General features: G+C 39.6%; 1 protein-coding gene across 1 annotated transcript in view; it reads right to left on the bottom strand.

Annotated features, from left to right (window-relative positions):
* Nucleotides 1-14,023, bottom strand: part of HTR1E (5-hydroxytryptamine receptor 1E) — a 33,073-nt gene that overhangs the window by 1,527 nt on the left and 17,523 nt on the right. The gene's annotated exons all lie outside the window — the stretch shown is intronic.

Here is a 14,023-nt window from a genome sequence, read left to right as displayed (position 1 = left end):
TTAATTTTACAACATTAAAAGCCACTTCTGTTAAAAACGACATGTAACCCAGTGGTGCAAAATGTACCCTGTTTTTCCCGAAAATAAGCCCTCCACGAAAATATTGCAACACAGCAGCAGCCATGAGGTGACCACGCTTTCTGCCTCCTGCACCTCAAATGTAATAAGACCTCCCTGAAAATAAGGCCAATTGCTTATTTCGGGGGTCAAGGGAAACACGGTAACACAAATTAAAGCAACATGCCAACTTTTAAAAGTGAATTAATGCCAACTTCAAACAATATACCAAACAAGCTAAGCAATAAAGTTCTGATCAGTGCTTCCCTGGAAAAGCTTGATGGGGCAAGAAAGATCTTTTAGGCATTATAATTCAAGTGATTGAATTTGTGCATCAACACAACAATGAGTTGCCATTACAATACAAGTCCTATGTCATGATATCACTTAAATCTGTGTTGTACAATAGATTCTGATAAACTTAAATATGATGTTACTAGACAATTGTTGCCTCATAGTGTTATGTAATACAGTAGTTGCATCTCAGATTTTGTCCTCCACAAGTCAAATAAACAGAGCTTTCAGAGTAGCCAACACATTACAAATATATTTATCTTCCTTCCACTGGCTTCTTCAGAAGCAAATTGTTTAAGAAAATTATACTAATTCAGCTCAGTTGCTAACTCAAGATTTACACAAAACAAGAGGCACAACCACCAAGTTAACTTCCACTGGACTAATACACAATTTACCACATTGTGAGAGAATCCTAGCCTTCAAACAGTGGCTTATACTTTCCTATCCCAAATCATTAATTAAAATATCTAGGTATGTTTCCTGCCAATTGGATTGAGATGGATGACTATAGAAATTAAACACATGAACCAACAAACAAGTCACTTCAGGCTTGAATCTTAATACTGTAAACAGCACCAGCTGGAAACACTTTCACTTTCCATTCCTTCCGTTTTGGGGCCGCCCCGACTTCATCAGCCTTGGCTGGATTTTTTTGTCACCGGCTTGAAGAAATTTCTCTTGCTTCTTTCGGGGATTTTGCGATATCCCCGAGTTCAGCAAGACATATTCTCCCTGTTCACTGTCTCTATGGGACAGTTTAGATCCGTTTGGACCCCCACAGTGGCAAAAGTGTCAATTGCGATCTCAGAGAATTGAGACCGCACGTCCTATCGTCACGACTTCAGCCCCGCCCCATTTCTGGCAAAAAAAAAATACTGTAAACCGCAAAGTTTAAGATGTTTTCCATGTTAAAAATCTATTGGATTGGAATCGAAATTGAACCATTTGTATTTGGAATGTGCTTTCTTTGGGGAAGAACCAATTACTTCATTGGGAGAAAATGAAGAAACAGCTCAAACTAGTTTTTTTTTTTAACAAATCCATCTATAAATCAACAGTGATGGTGATAATTAATTTCACCCCATAAGAATTGACATTATTTTAGCAATAGCACTTAGATTTATATACCACTTCACACAGCCCTCTCTAAGTGGTTTATAGAATCAGCATATTGCCCCCAACAATTTTGGGTCCTCATTTTACTGAACTCGGCAGGATGGATGGCTGAGTCAACCTTGAACCTGGCGAGATTTGAACTGCCGAATTGCAGTTTGGCAGTCAGCATTAGTAGCCTGCAATACTACACTCTAACAGTGCCAACGTGGCACTGTTTCCATCTTTTCAATGGAAAAATATAAAGTAGGATTTTTAAAATAGGATTTTAAAAAACTGGAATGAAGAGTTCTTGGTAAAGGCAAGCAAATTAATTTTTTTTCTACTTATAAATTTTCTACAAATGGTTTTCTATTTGTAACAATTTTGAGAAAATAATTATGTTCTACATGGGGGATGGGGAACTATGGCCCTTTTATGATTTGTGGATTTTAACTCCCAGAATTCTTGAGCCAACTGGCTCAGGAATTCTGGGAGTTGAAGTCCTCAAGTCATAGAGGGGTCATAATTCCCTGCTTTACATGTTGAAACAACTCTGTGATTTTATATCCTTCCCTGCAATAACTGAGTTAATGAGACCAGGGTTGTAGGTCAAAGGGCACAGATTCTTAGCACTTCCAATAACAATCTGTAAATAAAGTAATGAGATTTTTTTTACATGTGATACAATAATGTCAATTGGTATTGATTAATGATTGTTCAATCATTCAGTTACTTCTGATTAAGACCAGTAGAAATCATTTCATCAACATAGCAGTTTCTTTTAAGTGTACAAATACTGCCTTCTATCTACTCTTTTAGACTGCCTTTGGTTTTGAAGGCATCAATAGGCTTCACAATTAATACATAAATGTTTTGAACGCAAAATCAAATTTTTAAAATTGCCATCTCCCTCAAAAAGGGTGTCTGGATTGTATACAATAAAATATAAAAAATATAAAAACCATATGTAACATTTTAAAAGAGGCAAGCTTTAAGCTTTGTGTTCACTATTGGTGATTCCAGTGATTTTTTTTTCATTTGGTATTTAATGATATTTTTTTGTTATGGCCCATAGTATTCTCAACAATATTCTCCAGCTCCTCAATTCAAAGGCATCAATTCCTTTTTGTTCAGCCTTATGACAGCCCAGTTTCACAATCATATGTTACAACTGGGAAAACCATGGATTTAACAACACATATTGTATGTTTGTTGAAGGTGTGATGCAGCTTCTACTTTTTGTCCAGATCCATAATAGTCTTTCTCCCAAGTAGCAGATGTTGAACAGGGGTGGGTTCCGGCTACTGCTACTGCCAGTTCACTTAGGGATGTGCTGTGCACACATGCGCAATACTAAAAAATGCTGTGTGTGTGTATTCAAAGCATATGTGTGTGTGTGTGTGTATGTGTTGTATTTGTGCTGATAAATAAATAAAGGGAGACTAGTATAGATCTATATCAAGCTATTTAGCTCTCATCAGCTGCCCATACCCTTACTGGGATTTGAACCTGGGTTGTATTACATATTAGGCAGGAGTCTTAGCCACTAAGCCACAGACTCTCCTCCTTATCAGTAGTGAGCTTCCTCCCATATTTGGGCATACCAGGGGTTGTAACACACACACACACACACACACAAACACACACACATTCAAAGACAAACAGATAAATAAAATAGTGCTATGTTTAAAAATTGCTCTGAATATTTTCTACCAGTTTTTCCATTCAGTTTAATGACAGACATTTGCTTTTAAACTATCTGTCAAAGAAGAAAATACCTAGGGTGATGCTCTTGCTGCTACTGAATGTTGAAAGGACCCAAATGAAGTACAGAAGAGATCTTGCTGTTTTGTCTTCCTTCCAAAGCTCTGCAGCCACTCTGCCTTCCCCACACTAATTCAATTATTTAAAACACTTATGTTGGTGCCCATCTAATATCGAATTCTGGGTTGCTCCCAATCAGCAATTAAAACAATATCTAAGATAAAGTAACATAGTATTATATTAAACCTGTTAAAATGATTTCAAAAGAATCTCAATGGAAGTCCTCACGAGGGAGCTCTTCTCATGGGCTTTATCAATCGGGAAGAGTTAGTAGACAGAGTGAGTAGCCTTACAGTGGGAGAAAACAAAGCACTATGAGAAGTATAGTTGCATTCTGAATACGTGTTTGTATCCACACACATAAATATTCGTTCTTTGTTCTCTATGTCCTCTAACAATTTTGCTAAAACCTACTGTGCTCTGCAGTATATTTATTCTTTTATTAATAAATAACAAGAAAAAGGAAGCCAAGGGAAAAGTGATAAGAGAGCCGCAGAAAACGAGGCATCAATTGGCACCATTCATTTGAGCTGATAAAACAGGAATAAACTACAGAAAGGATTGTATGGCCAGTGCAAATACAGATGATTTTCTTTTCCTGGGAAAGAAGTTGAAACTATCAACAAAAATAAAATGCACAAGGCTGGAATAAACTGCGAATTAACATTTATTCTAAGAAACAGCACAGGTCTCGACCCATAAAAATGGAAGGAAGAGGTCGGAAAAGCAACAAAAAAAGCCCTCCAGAATCTCACACCTCCCTTTAATTCATCTGGTCAATGGAGGAGAAGGGTGTTTTCCAGTGGTGGGTTCCAGATCCCGTTCCAACAGGTACGGTTGGAACGGGCCCGGCATCACCTACATGGACGCGCCTGGCACACGCATGCGTTGTACCTACCTGTGACACCTTCACAAGCCTCCGTGATGCTCCAGCTGTTCGGTGGAGCGTTGCACAGGTGCCTTATGCACCATGTGCATGCGCGGAAGCGCCAAAGGCTTAAAGGTCAGGTAAGGAGCTCGGGTGGGCGGGTCGGCTCTCCGGAGCACCATACAGCAATGGTACCTAGTGCTCCGGGCAGGCTCCGGTACTCCCATACCGGGGCGTACCGCCTGCAACCCACCACTGGTGCTTTCGCTTTCTCTATACAGGTAGCCTTTGACTTACATCCACTGTTCCGTGACTGTTCAAACATACAATGAAGAAAGTGAATTCATGACTGGTTCTCAGATCTCTGGCTGTCACCGCATGCCATGGTCACATGAGTGCAATTTCCCATGTGACCTCCAACTTCCCAGCTGGAAGTCGCAATGACATAAAGTATTTTCTTTTCTTTTTTTTTTGAAAAGATTTTTTTAAATTTTTGGTTAAACAAACACAACACACAAAAAAAATCTTTCGTTACATATTGTAGAAGTGTGTCAATTGGTTACAAATAACTTTCGTGTATCTCTTCCACAGTATTACTTATAGTTCATATCACATTATGTATTTTAAATCAAAAATCTTTATATATCTTACTATCAACATACCACGCTTCTCATTTGACTGTGGTTGTTTTAACATCCTTTTGCATGAAATAGTCCAAAATTAAAAAACACAAGCACATTCGTAGCATTTCATTAATTATTTCTAATATCATCTAATAACATTACCCCTTTATAGCATGTTCTAAGTAAAAATTAATTATGTTTGATAACAAGGTTTCTAATCCTCCTTTCCAAATAGCTCTTTACAATTCATATCCCAATTCCTTTTATTACAGTACATATATATATTGTACATGTATGTATGTATGTATGTATGTATGTATGTATAAACCAGTACATATATATATTGTTCATTATATCCCTTGTCATTTCATTGTTAGTGTTATAGATATTATTTATTAACAAAAATTCATTCGCTAATTATATCAAATTTCCTCTCATCAAACCAACACACATATGTACCTTATTATCCTTATCAATTATTTATTTAACACAGCACTCTAGAAATTACTAAATTACTAATCACTAATTACTAAAATTAACTAATTTTTTATTAAAGTAAAGTAATCACTTGTCTTGTTTTTTATAATCATTTTCCCCTTCAATTTTTGGGGCTCTGACCCCATCATTTTTTGCTGTTATAAACTCTATTTTTTCCATCTTCTTCTCAATTCTCTCTTTTATTTCTAATAAATTTTGAATTCCAGCCAATATGTTTTGCAAAGTTATTATTTCTTTTGAATATTGTGCCATTTTGTCAAGCTGGTAGATACTGCCACTCTGGCTTTCAAGGCTTATTATATTAAATTAGCTTAAACACAATTTCATTTATGATCTTCAAAAATGAAGGTTCTGTTTCTTTTTCTCTCCCACTGCCAGTAAGACTCTCAAAGTGCACCTGTAAAAACAATTCATGCCCTTGCCTCTTATCACTTTCTATAAACAAGTTGCCAAGCCTCGAGATACAAGGTCAATGAGATCAAAAGGAAAAGGGAAAGTGCATTGTTTCAAAAACTCAAGCCTCCAGCCTCCAAGTGGCAGTATTGCTTCTCAGTCTCTAATGTTATTTCAAACTTAAAAGAAACAGAGTTCTTAAATAGAATTAATAGCAAGTAATAAAATTCCTTGTTGAACTAAAGATGAAGACTTTAATCCATAAATTAAAAAATAAAAAAATAGAAGAAGAAAAACTGTTCTGTTCTCTTTAAAAAAAAACGTTGTGAGCACTTCAATCCACAAAGTAAAATTACAAAGAAAAAGAAACACACTATCCAAAGCAATCCAATATAGGTTAATTTTGCCGCTTATTTTCTTCTGCTTTCGGATTTAATTTAACTTAAAAATTTTTTAGGGGGCAGTCTTTTCAAAACAGTAAAGTTTCCTCACCAGATGGACACACTTTCTCTTTCCGCTTCCTTTCCATTCCGGAGCCATCCCAACTTCATCAGCCTGGGGCTGGACTTTTTGTTGCCGGCTTGAAGAACTTCTCTTGGATCGATCAGGGATTTTGCGGTGTCCCTGAGACAATGACGTGTTGTGAGGTTTATGGCTGTTGAAGCACTGACACAGTGGTGGGTTTCAAATATTTTTAGACTTGTGGACTTCAACTCCCAGATTTCCACAGCCAGGCATGCTCAGTTCTGATTTAACGACAGCATTTGTTTTTCTCCTTTGCGAAATAAGTTTCCTTTTTTCATTTTCTTTTTCTTCTCCCTTCCCCTCCTTCATCCCTCTCTCCCTTCTTCCCCCCTCTCACACACAGAGAAGTTGGATTGGACTATCTCTCCTACACCCTTCCCTCTCTCACTCACTCTCAAACACACACACACACACACAAGTTGGATTGGATATCTTTTCCCGTGGCTTGAAAGCAGCTCCTCTGCCATCCCCCCCATTCCCCTGCTGCCTTCCCCAAACACCTCCACCATTGCAAATGCAGCCTGCTGTCTGGGTGGGAAATGCCTAGAATGCAATAAAGCCCACCCACTCACCTCCTGCTGGCAGGCTGGGGTGAGAGGTGAGGCAGCGAAGCCAGAGGGGAGCCGATCTGAGCCTTCCAAAAGAAAGAGGCTGGGGGAAAGTGTGTGTGCTACAGCATGGCTCTTTGTCTGGCTTCCGTGGATAACTCTGTTTAACTGTTAAAAAAAGCCTCTAAAAAGCGCCCTCTACTATGAGGCAGGAGAACTGCATGCCTCCCCTACATCAGGAATTTTTAGGCTTTTAACCCTTGCTTAACTCTGCTCGAGTGATCATAAAATGCCTAAAGTCAGACTAGAGGAGGCATGCAGTTCTCCTGCCTCATAGTAGAGGGCACTTTTTAGGAGGCTTTTTTAAACAGTTAAGCAGAGTCATCCATGGTGAGGTAGCAACTAGCTTAGCTTTTTCCTTTTACATTTTTTTCTTTTCATGATGAAAAGAAATGACTGCATGTCACTGCCCTGAGATCAGCAAGACGTATTCTTCCTGTTCACTGTCTCTATGGGACGGTTTAGGTCCAATTGGACCACCCAGTGGCAAAAGTATCGGCAGAGGTCTCAGAGCATCGAGACCGCACGTCCGTATTGTTGCAACATTGGCTCCCCCCAGTCCGACATGAAGTCTTTTCTTAATGACCTGCACAATGATTGCTTAAATTCAGCATCTGTAGGACTGCCAGAATTGCCATTGCTAAGCAGTGCAGTCATACTTTAGAACTATGTCACTTACTGTAGCAAGGGCAATTCCAGGCTCAATAGTCATTGTTAATTGAGAATTAGCAATAGCAATAGCACTTAGACTTATATACCACTTCACAATGCTTTACAGCCCTCTCTAAGCGGTTTACAGAGTCAGCATATTGCCCCCAACAATCTGGGTCCTTATTTTACTGAGTCCCAAGTGCCAACCTGAGAAGGCTGAGTCAACCTTGGGCCAGTCAGGATCGAACTGCCAAACTGCAGGCAGTTGGCAGTCAGCAGAATTAGCCTGCAATTCTGCATTCTAACCACTGTGCCACCATGGCTCTTACCTGCACTTTAATTCCCTTTTGGTAAGTATATTGTGGACATGTGAATGGAAGTTTGTGTCCATGAAGAACACAAACTACTCTAATAAAAGTAGTTAAACCATAAATAATTCATGCTGCTCTGTTCAGACACTGCATAAAAGATTCCTAAAAGTTTTATCACAATACATCCAAAACACTGCAAACAAACATCCTGTGGGAAAGAGAAAAACTGAGATCACTTTGAAAAAGAGAACATTTTAAACACTTAAAAATACCCTTTGCTATTGCATTAACCAGAAGCCACATAACTACTAGATAAAAATTGATAGCAAATTATACCGTAAAGCACTGTGAAGCAGTATATGTCTAAGTGCTATTGATACACACACACACACCTATACCTATACCTATATTTATATCTACATCAATATCTATCTATGTATTTCCACATGCCTGGTGGGACTGTAATGAAAATCATTGGAATAGCTTTTATAGGAGGGCTTTTTGGGTATCCTGCTGATATGCTGGGATCCGTATACTTAAGTGTCCATGTCACGTTGCTTTCTTTTAACTGAATGTGCTTTTCCATTGCCTTGCCATTGTGTTTGAATTGCTTTATGTCATTTCCCCCTTGTACATATGCACCGTATATACAGGAAAAGGTATTGAGTTTCTGTGAAGCTAACCCAAACGTTGAGCTTTATTTTGGAAATCAGGACACTGATTTTGTCCAATCTGCCACTGCAGAGCTCTGCCACCTTGTTCTCACTCTGCAACTTCACTAGGACTTGATTTCAAAACTGACGTCAGTATGCAGGCATATAAATCCTTGCACAGACCAACTTAGCTCAATGGGGAGATCATTTCCATGATTTAGTATTGCATCTATGGAACACATGAATTAAAAAAATTGTAAAGTGATAAAATAATTATATTGGTCACTAACTTTAAGGTTACTGGGACATGCCCTTCAAGTTGTTTTTTTTTAAATCAACAGCTTGTTTGCTGCATAACTACTATGCTTTGGTTTGTTGTATATCCAACCAGAGCAGGTGGATACAGTGACGTCAAATATTTGCTCCATATCTTCTTATCACCTTCCTACGCAGGAATGATAACCATTCACAACCTCTATATTATAGTGCCATATTAACCATTTAATGTTTATTTAGTGCCTGCCTTGCAGTAGGCAGTGTACACTTCTCATGACTTTCTAACTCCTCTGTCTGAGTTAGAATCTACACCATAAACACACCATTAGCAAATGGCATCTAGTTACAGTAACAAGGCATTTCTTAACTTTACAGATGGCTGTATTTTAAATACGACACTAATCCTAGCCCTACAGATCCATCACAGCATCTCTCTCTTATTGATTAGACACATGGCAAATAGAAATATTTAACTCAGAACTGGGAAATCTGAGCGATTTTTCCTTGGGGGAAAAATAATGCAATCTAAATTAATAGAGAAATAATAATCATGCTATGAAAATTAAACAGGAGCAAATGCACTCTGCTTTTATCAGAGTCAATATTTACATCTTGGTTATTGCTTTCCCCCTAAAAAGACTAACTTTCTTTTGCTTTTTGGATGGCTTTTTTGAGTCCCATGTTTCTATATACTCGGTTTATGTCCAAATAAGATTCTCTGACATCTAAAATAAGCCCTCCAGCATTCAGAATTAGGAACATAATGAAAGTTGTAGCTCTAGCTAGAAAATAGAAAATTGCATATATAAAAATGACATTGCCCACAGAACATTTTATTTAGACCCAATAGCCCCAATATTTAAACATTTGGGAGAAGAGAAGGACAGGCATCGCATTTCTATAACCTATGTTTTTTTTTTGTTTAGGTAGAACGCAATAACATTTTGATTTATATACCACTTCACAATGCTTTACAGCCCTCTCTAAGTGGTTTACAAAGTCAGCATACTGTCCAAACAAACTGGGTCCTCATTTTACTGACCTCAGAAGGATGGAAGGTTGAGTCAACCTTGGCTTATTTATAATAGACAAGGTGTTGCATAGAAAGGCACACTTTGTATAGTTGCTTATCTATAAGAGTTCAACTCTGAAAAGCAAATAGAAAGTAGTTTATAAGCCATCACAAGTTCTAGCTATTTAAATTTGCCAAATCATATTTTATGCAAAGCAAATCAATCATGTGATCTTTACAAGTTGTTCTGAAAATACCTAAAACAAGTCATACCGACAGGCATTAATGTGTCTCCAGACATCTCCTTAGTGCCATCAGATTCTTTCTTCCAAAACTAAAATTAGTTTTACAGAATGAATGAATGAACATACAAAGGGATGAATGAATGAATAGGAAACAGAGACTGCAAACCATCCTGAGACAGTGGATGGGGAGACAAGTTAATCTGATATTGAAGAATTTTTCTTTGCCAGGTCTTGTCTATGAGGGAAGCTATTTTGTTGCCAGACAAGATCCCAACATGACAGCTATTTTATATAAATAAGGCCAATACATGTTTGAATTGTGCCTCTGGCACAACAAGGGTTGCTTAATAATACCATGTTTCTCAACCTAAGCAACATTAAAATATGTGGACTTCAACTCTCAGCATTCTCCAATATTGAAGTCCATATAGCAACACTGTTGAGGTTGAGAAACACTGGTGTAGGACTTTGAATTCAAAGGCAAAAATTTGCTTTAGAGAATACAAAAGCTTTTAGATAGTGCCTGATTACTATTCTGAAAAGTGTCTTTTCCTGGAATGACAAGTTACTTTCATAGGGCAATCCAATTATCCTAAGAAAAAGAGGATTTACAGGCTTCTGTGTGCTTTGAAGCACATCATTGCCTCTCAACAGCACTAGTTCCTTCCACTAGGAGTAACATAATTGTACCCTTAGTCCCATGAAAGGGGAGAATTGAGTACACAAATAATCTCCAATATTGAAATCAATGTAACATATCAATGCGTAACTTGGGTTGAAATTTTAGTCTCATGTTGCTTTGCAAGCTAACCTGCAGGTCCTATGAAACTAACTACTGTGTGATCAAATACCCTTTTTCTTCTGTAAACCAGAATGAAATAATAGAATTACACTTGACTTTTCACAGAAAGCTGAAATGTGGGGTTTCCTAAGGGACCACCAGGGAAGCTTATAGCCCAATGAGTACTGGAAGCAATGTAACGATAGGTTTATGCTGCAAACCATAATATGTTCCCATACCAGGGAGTACATCTAACTGAACTCAATGGAACTAGTTATTATGCACAGAATGATATTGTACTTTGTTTCCGCAACCCACTATCTCCAGTTTTTGTTACGCATTTAAAAAATGCAACAAAATGTTGAAAACTAAATATTGTATATAATTTTCTAAGTTAATAATAAAGATGGTCAAAGTCAGTCTTTGACAAAAACTTTTCCTTTATATATTTTGAATCTTATAGGACAAGGATCCCCACATTGTGATGAACCCTGTACAGATTTTTTTGTTGTCTGCTATAAGGAGAGCTGGACCAAGATGTAGCAAAGCTCTACAGCATTGGTTCTCAACCTTCCCAATGCCGCGACCCTTTAATACAGTTCCTCATGTTGTGGTGACTCCCAACCATAAAATTGGTGTCTCGGTTCCTAAGACCATCGAAAATATGTGTTTCCCGGTGGTCTTAGCCGACCCCTGTGAAAGGGTCATTCAACCCCCAAAGGGGTCCCGACCCACAGGTTGAGAACCACTGCTCTACAGGCATCCTAGCATTTTTTAAACTGTGTTTCACAGTACAAGCAATCTGCAGGTGTGCCCTGACCTCTTGTGGGAATCATTGTGGGATTCATGTCAAGTGCTGCTTTGCTGCAGAACCTATATTCCACACAAAGTGCCATTGAAATCTTCATTAAGGCAATTCAACACATGACTGTGACTTAAAGAGGGGAAATTGCAATGCTTTTCAGAAAGCTTAGTGGCAAATTATCTTGTAGCAACACATCCAGCTGCTTCAAAGCAATGGAAATGTCTCCTGTGCCCAGGCAAGTTTCTGTGCTCCAAACTTTGAGCTCCTGGAAGAACCACAAGTTATAAATCTAATCTATATACAGTATATAAAAATGGCTCTGTGTGTGTATGTGGGTAAATGTTCCAGCAGATCCCTGGAATGCCTTGAGCAATTTCAACCAAACTTGGTACACAGATTACTTACTCTCTGGAAAAAAATACTGTGGGGGTAAGACACCCCTAACATCCCTTGAGGTGTGTGTGTGGGTCCTGGCATGCAGGTGGCACGCAGAGTCCAACTCCACCGCGCATGCCCACACGCCTACCACCAGCCGATTTTTGTGTCTCTGCCATGCATGCGTGGGGGGGGGGAAGGGCAAGCCCCTGGCCCATTTTTGCTCCCAGGAGGCTGAAGGGAGGCCTACTAGGCCCAAAATGGGGCACCGGGGGGGGGGTTGTGCATGCATGTGTGGGGGGAAGGTGAAACGCGGGGCCCAGGGTGTCATGTGACACTATAGATACCATTCATTCTTTTCCTGTCTAATACAGGATTAGGAAAAATTAATACCCAGGCAGCCCCAGGTTATCAGCTAGTAGATACAGAAGGATCTTGACAAACTTGAACATTGGGCACTATCTAACAAAATGAAATTTCATGGTGAAAAGAGTAAGATTATACATTTCGGCAAGAAAAACAAGATGCACAGGTACGGTATAAGTGGTACCTTCCTCAATAGTAGTAACTGTGAGAGGGATCTTGAAGTCCTAGTGGACAACCATTTAAATATGAGCCAACAGTGTGTAGCAGTTGCCAAAAAAGCCAACACAGTTCTAGGCTGCATAAACAGAGGGATAGAATCAAGATCACGTGAAGTGTTAATACCACTTTATAATGCCTTGGTAAGGCCACACTTGGAATATTGCATTCAGTTTTGGTCGCCACAATGTAGAGAAGATGTGGAGACTCTAGAAAGAGTGCAGAGAAGAGCAACAAAGATGATTAGTGGACTGGAGACTAAAACATATGAAGAATGGTTGCAAAAACTGGGTATGTCTAGTTGAATGAAAAGAATGATTAGGGGAGACATGATAGCAGTGTTCCAATATCTCAGGGGCTGCCACAAAGAAGAGGGAGTCAAACTATTCTCCAAGGCACCTGAGGGTAGAACAAGAAGCAATGGGTGGAAACTCATCAAGGAGAGAAGCAACTTAGGACTGACGAGAGATTTCCTGACAGTTAGAACAATTAATCAGTGGAACAACTTGCCTCCAGAAGTTGTGAATGCCCCAACACTGGAAGACTTTAAGAAGATGTTGGATAGCCATTTGTCTGAAACGGTACAGGGTTTTCTGCCCAGGCAGGGGGTTGGACTAGAAGACCTCCAAGTTCCCTTCCAACTCTGCTATTGTATTGTATTGTATTGTCCTTTTCTGATAATATAATACAAAGGTATCTATACATAATGTAGTGTTTCCAAAATAATTCCTTATGCAACCTCTATTGAGTGTGTCTTATTCTGAGTCACTGCAATAATGCTGTACTAGAAAACCTCCAAGATCTCTTCCCACCCTATTATTCTATGTTGTGTGATGTGTGTGTCTCTATTACTAGTCTGTATTTTGGAACTGTCACTTTCCCTTTTCAGCAAATCACCAACCGGTGGGGAAAACATTCATCAAGCAGAACACTCTCAAGAAGAATGAGGAGCTTCTTCTGTCTGTGTGCCTCTTTCCCAGGGATGGGTTGCTATGGGCTCCCCCAGGTTTGGGAGAACCCATAGCTAACATTACGGCCGGTTTGTACAACCTCCAAATCTCACCCCTGGCTGCCCCCGCCCACCCCACCCCACCCCTCCCAGAAGTCTCCAAGCAACCTGTTTTGGATGCGAGGTAAGCGCAGGGCCTGCATGGAAGCTCAGGGAAAATGGATCTCCCAGAAATTCTGGAAACGAGCCCATTTCTGGCCTTTGGACAGCCCCCGGAGCCTGGGGGAAGGGTTTTTTGCCTTCCCAGAGGCTCAAGTAAAGCCTCCGGAGCCTGGGGAAGGCAAGAACTGCCCCCACGCCATGGTGCAGGAGGCGACTAGGCCATGCCCACCATGGCCAGGCCCACCCAGCAACCGGGCAGAGAACCTGTTGCTCAAATTTTTGAAGCCCACCCCTGCCCTTTCCCCATACCCTACAGGGAATCTCCCAAGCTTAAAGGAATGTAAATAAAGGGTTTGACTGGAGGACATCAAGACAGAAACGACTGAGGTAGACCTTGCCATGAGAGGGCAAGAAGCTAGGACTGTAGAGCAGG

Source organism: Natrix helvetica, assembly GCF_964273705.1.
Source record: "Natrix helvetica genome assembly, chromosome: 2".
NCBI lineage: Eukaryota > Metazoa > Chordata > Lepidosauria > Squamata > Natricidae > Natrix > Natrix helvetica.
This window is presented reverse-complemented; position numbering and strand designations above follow the sequence as displayed.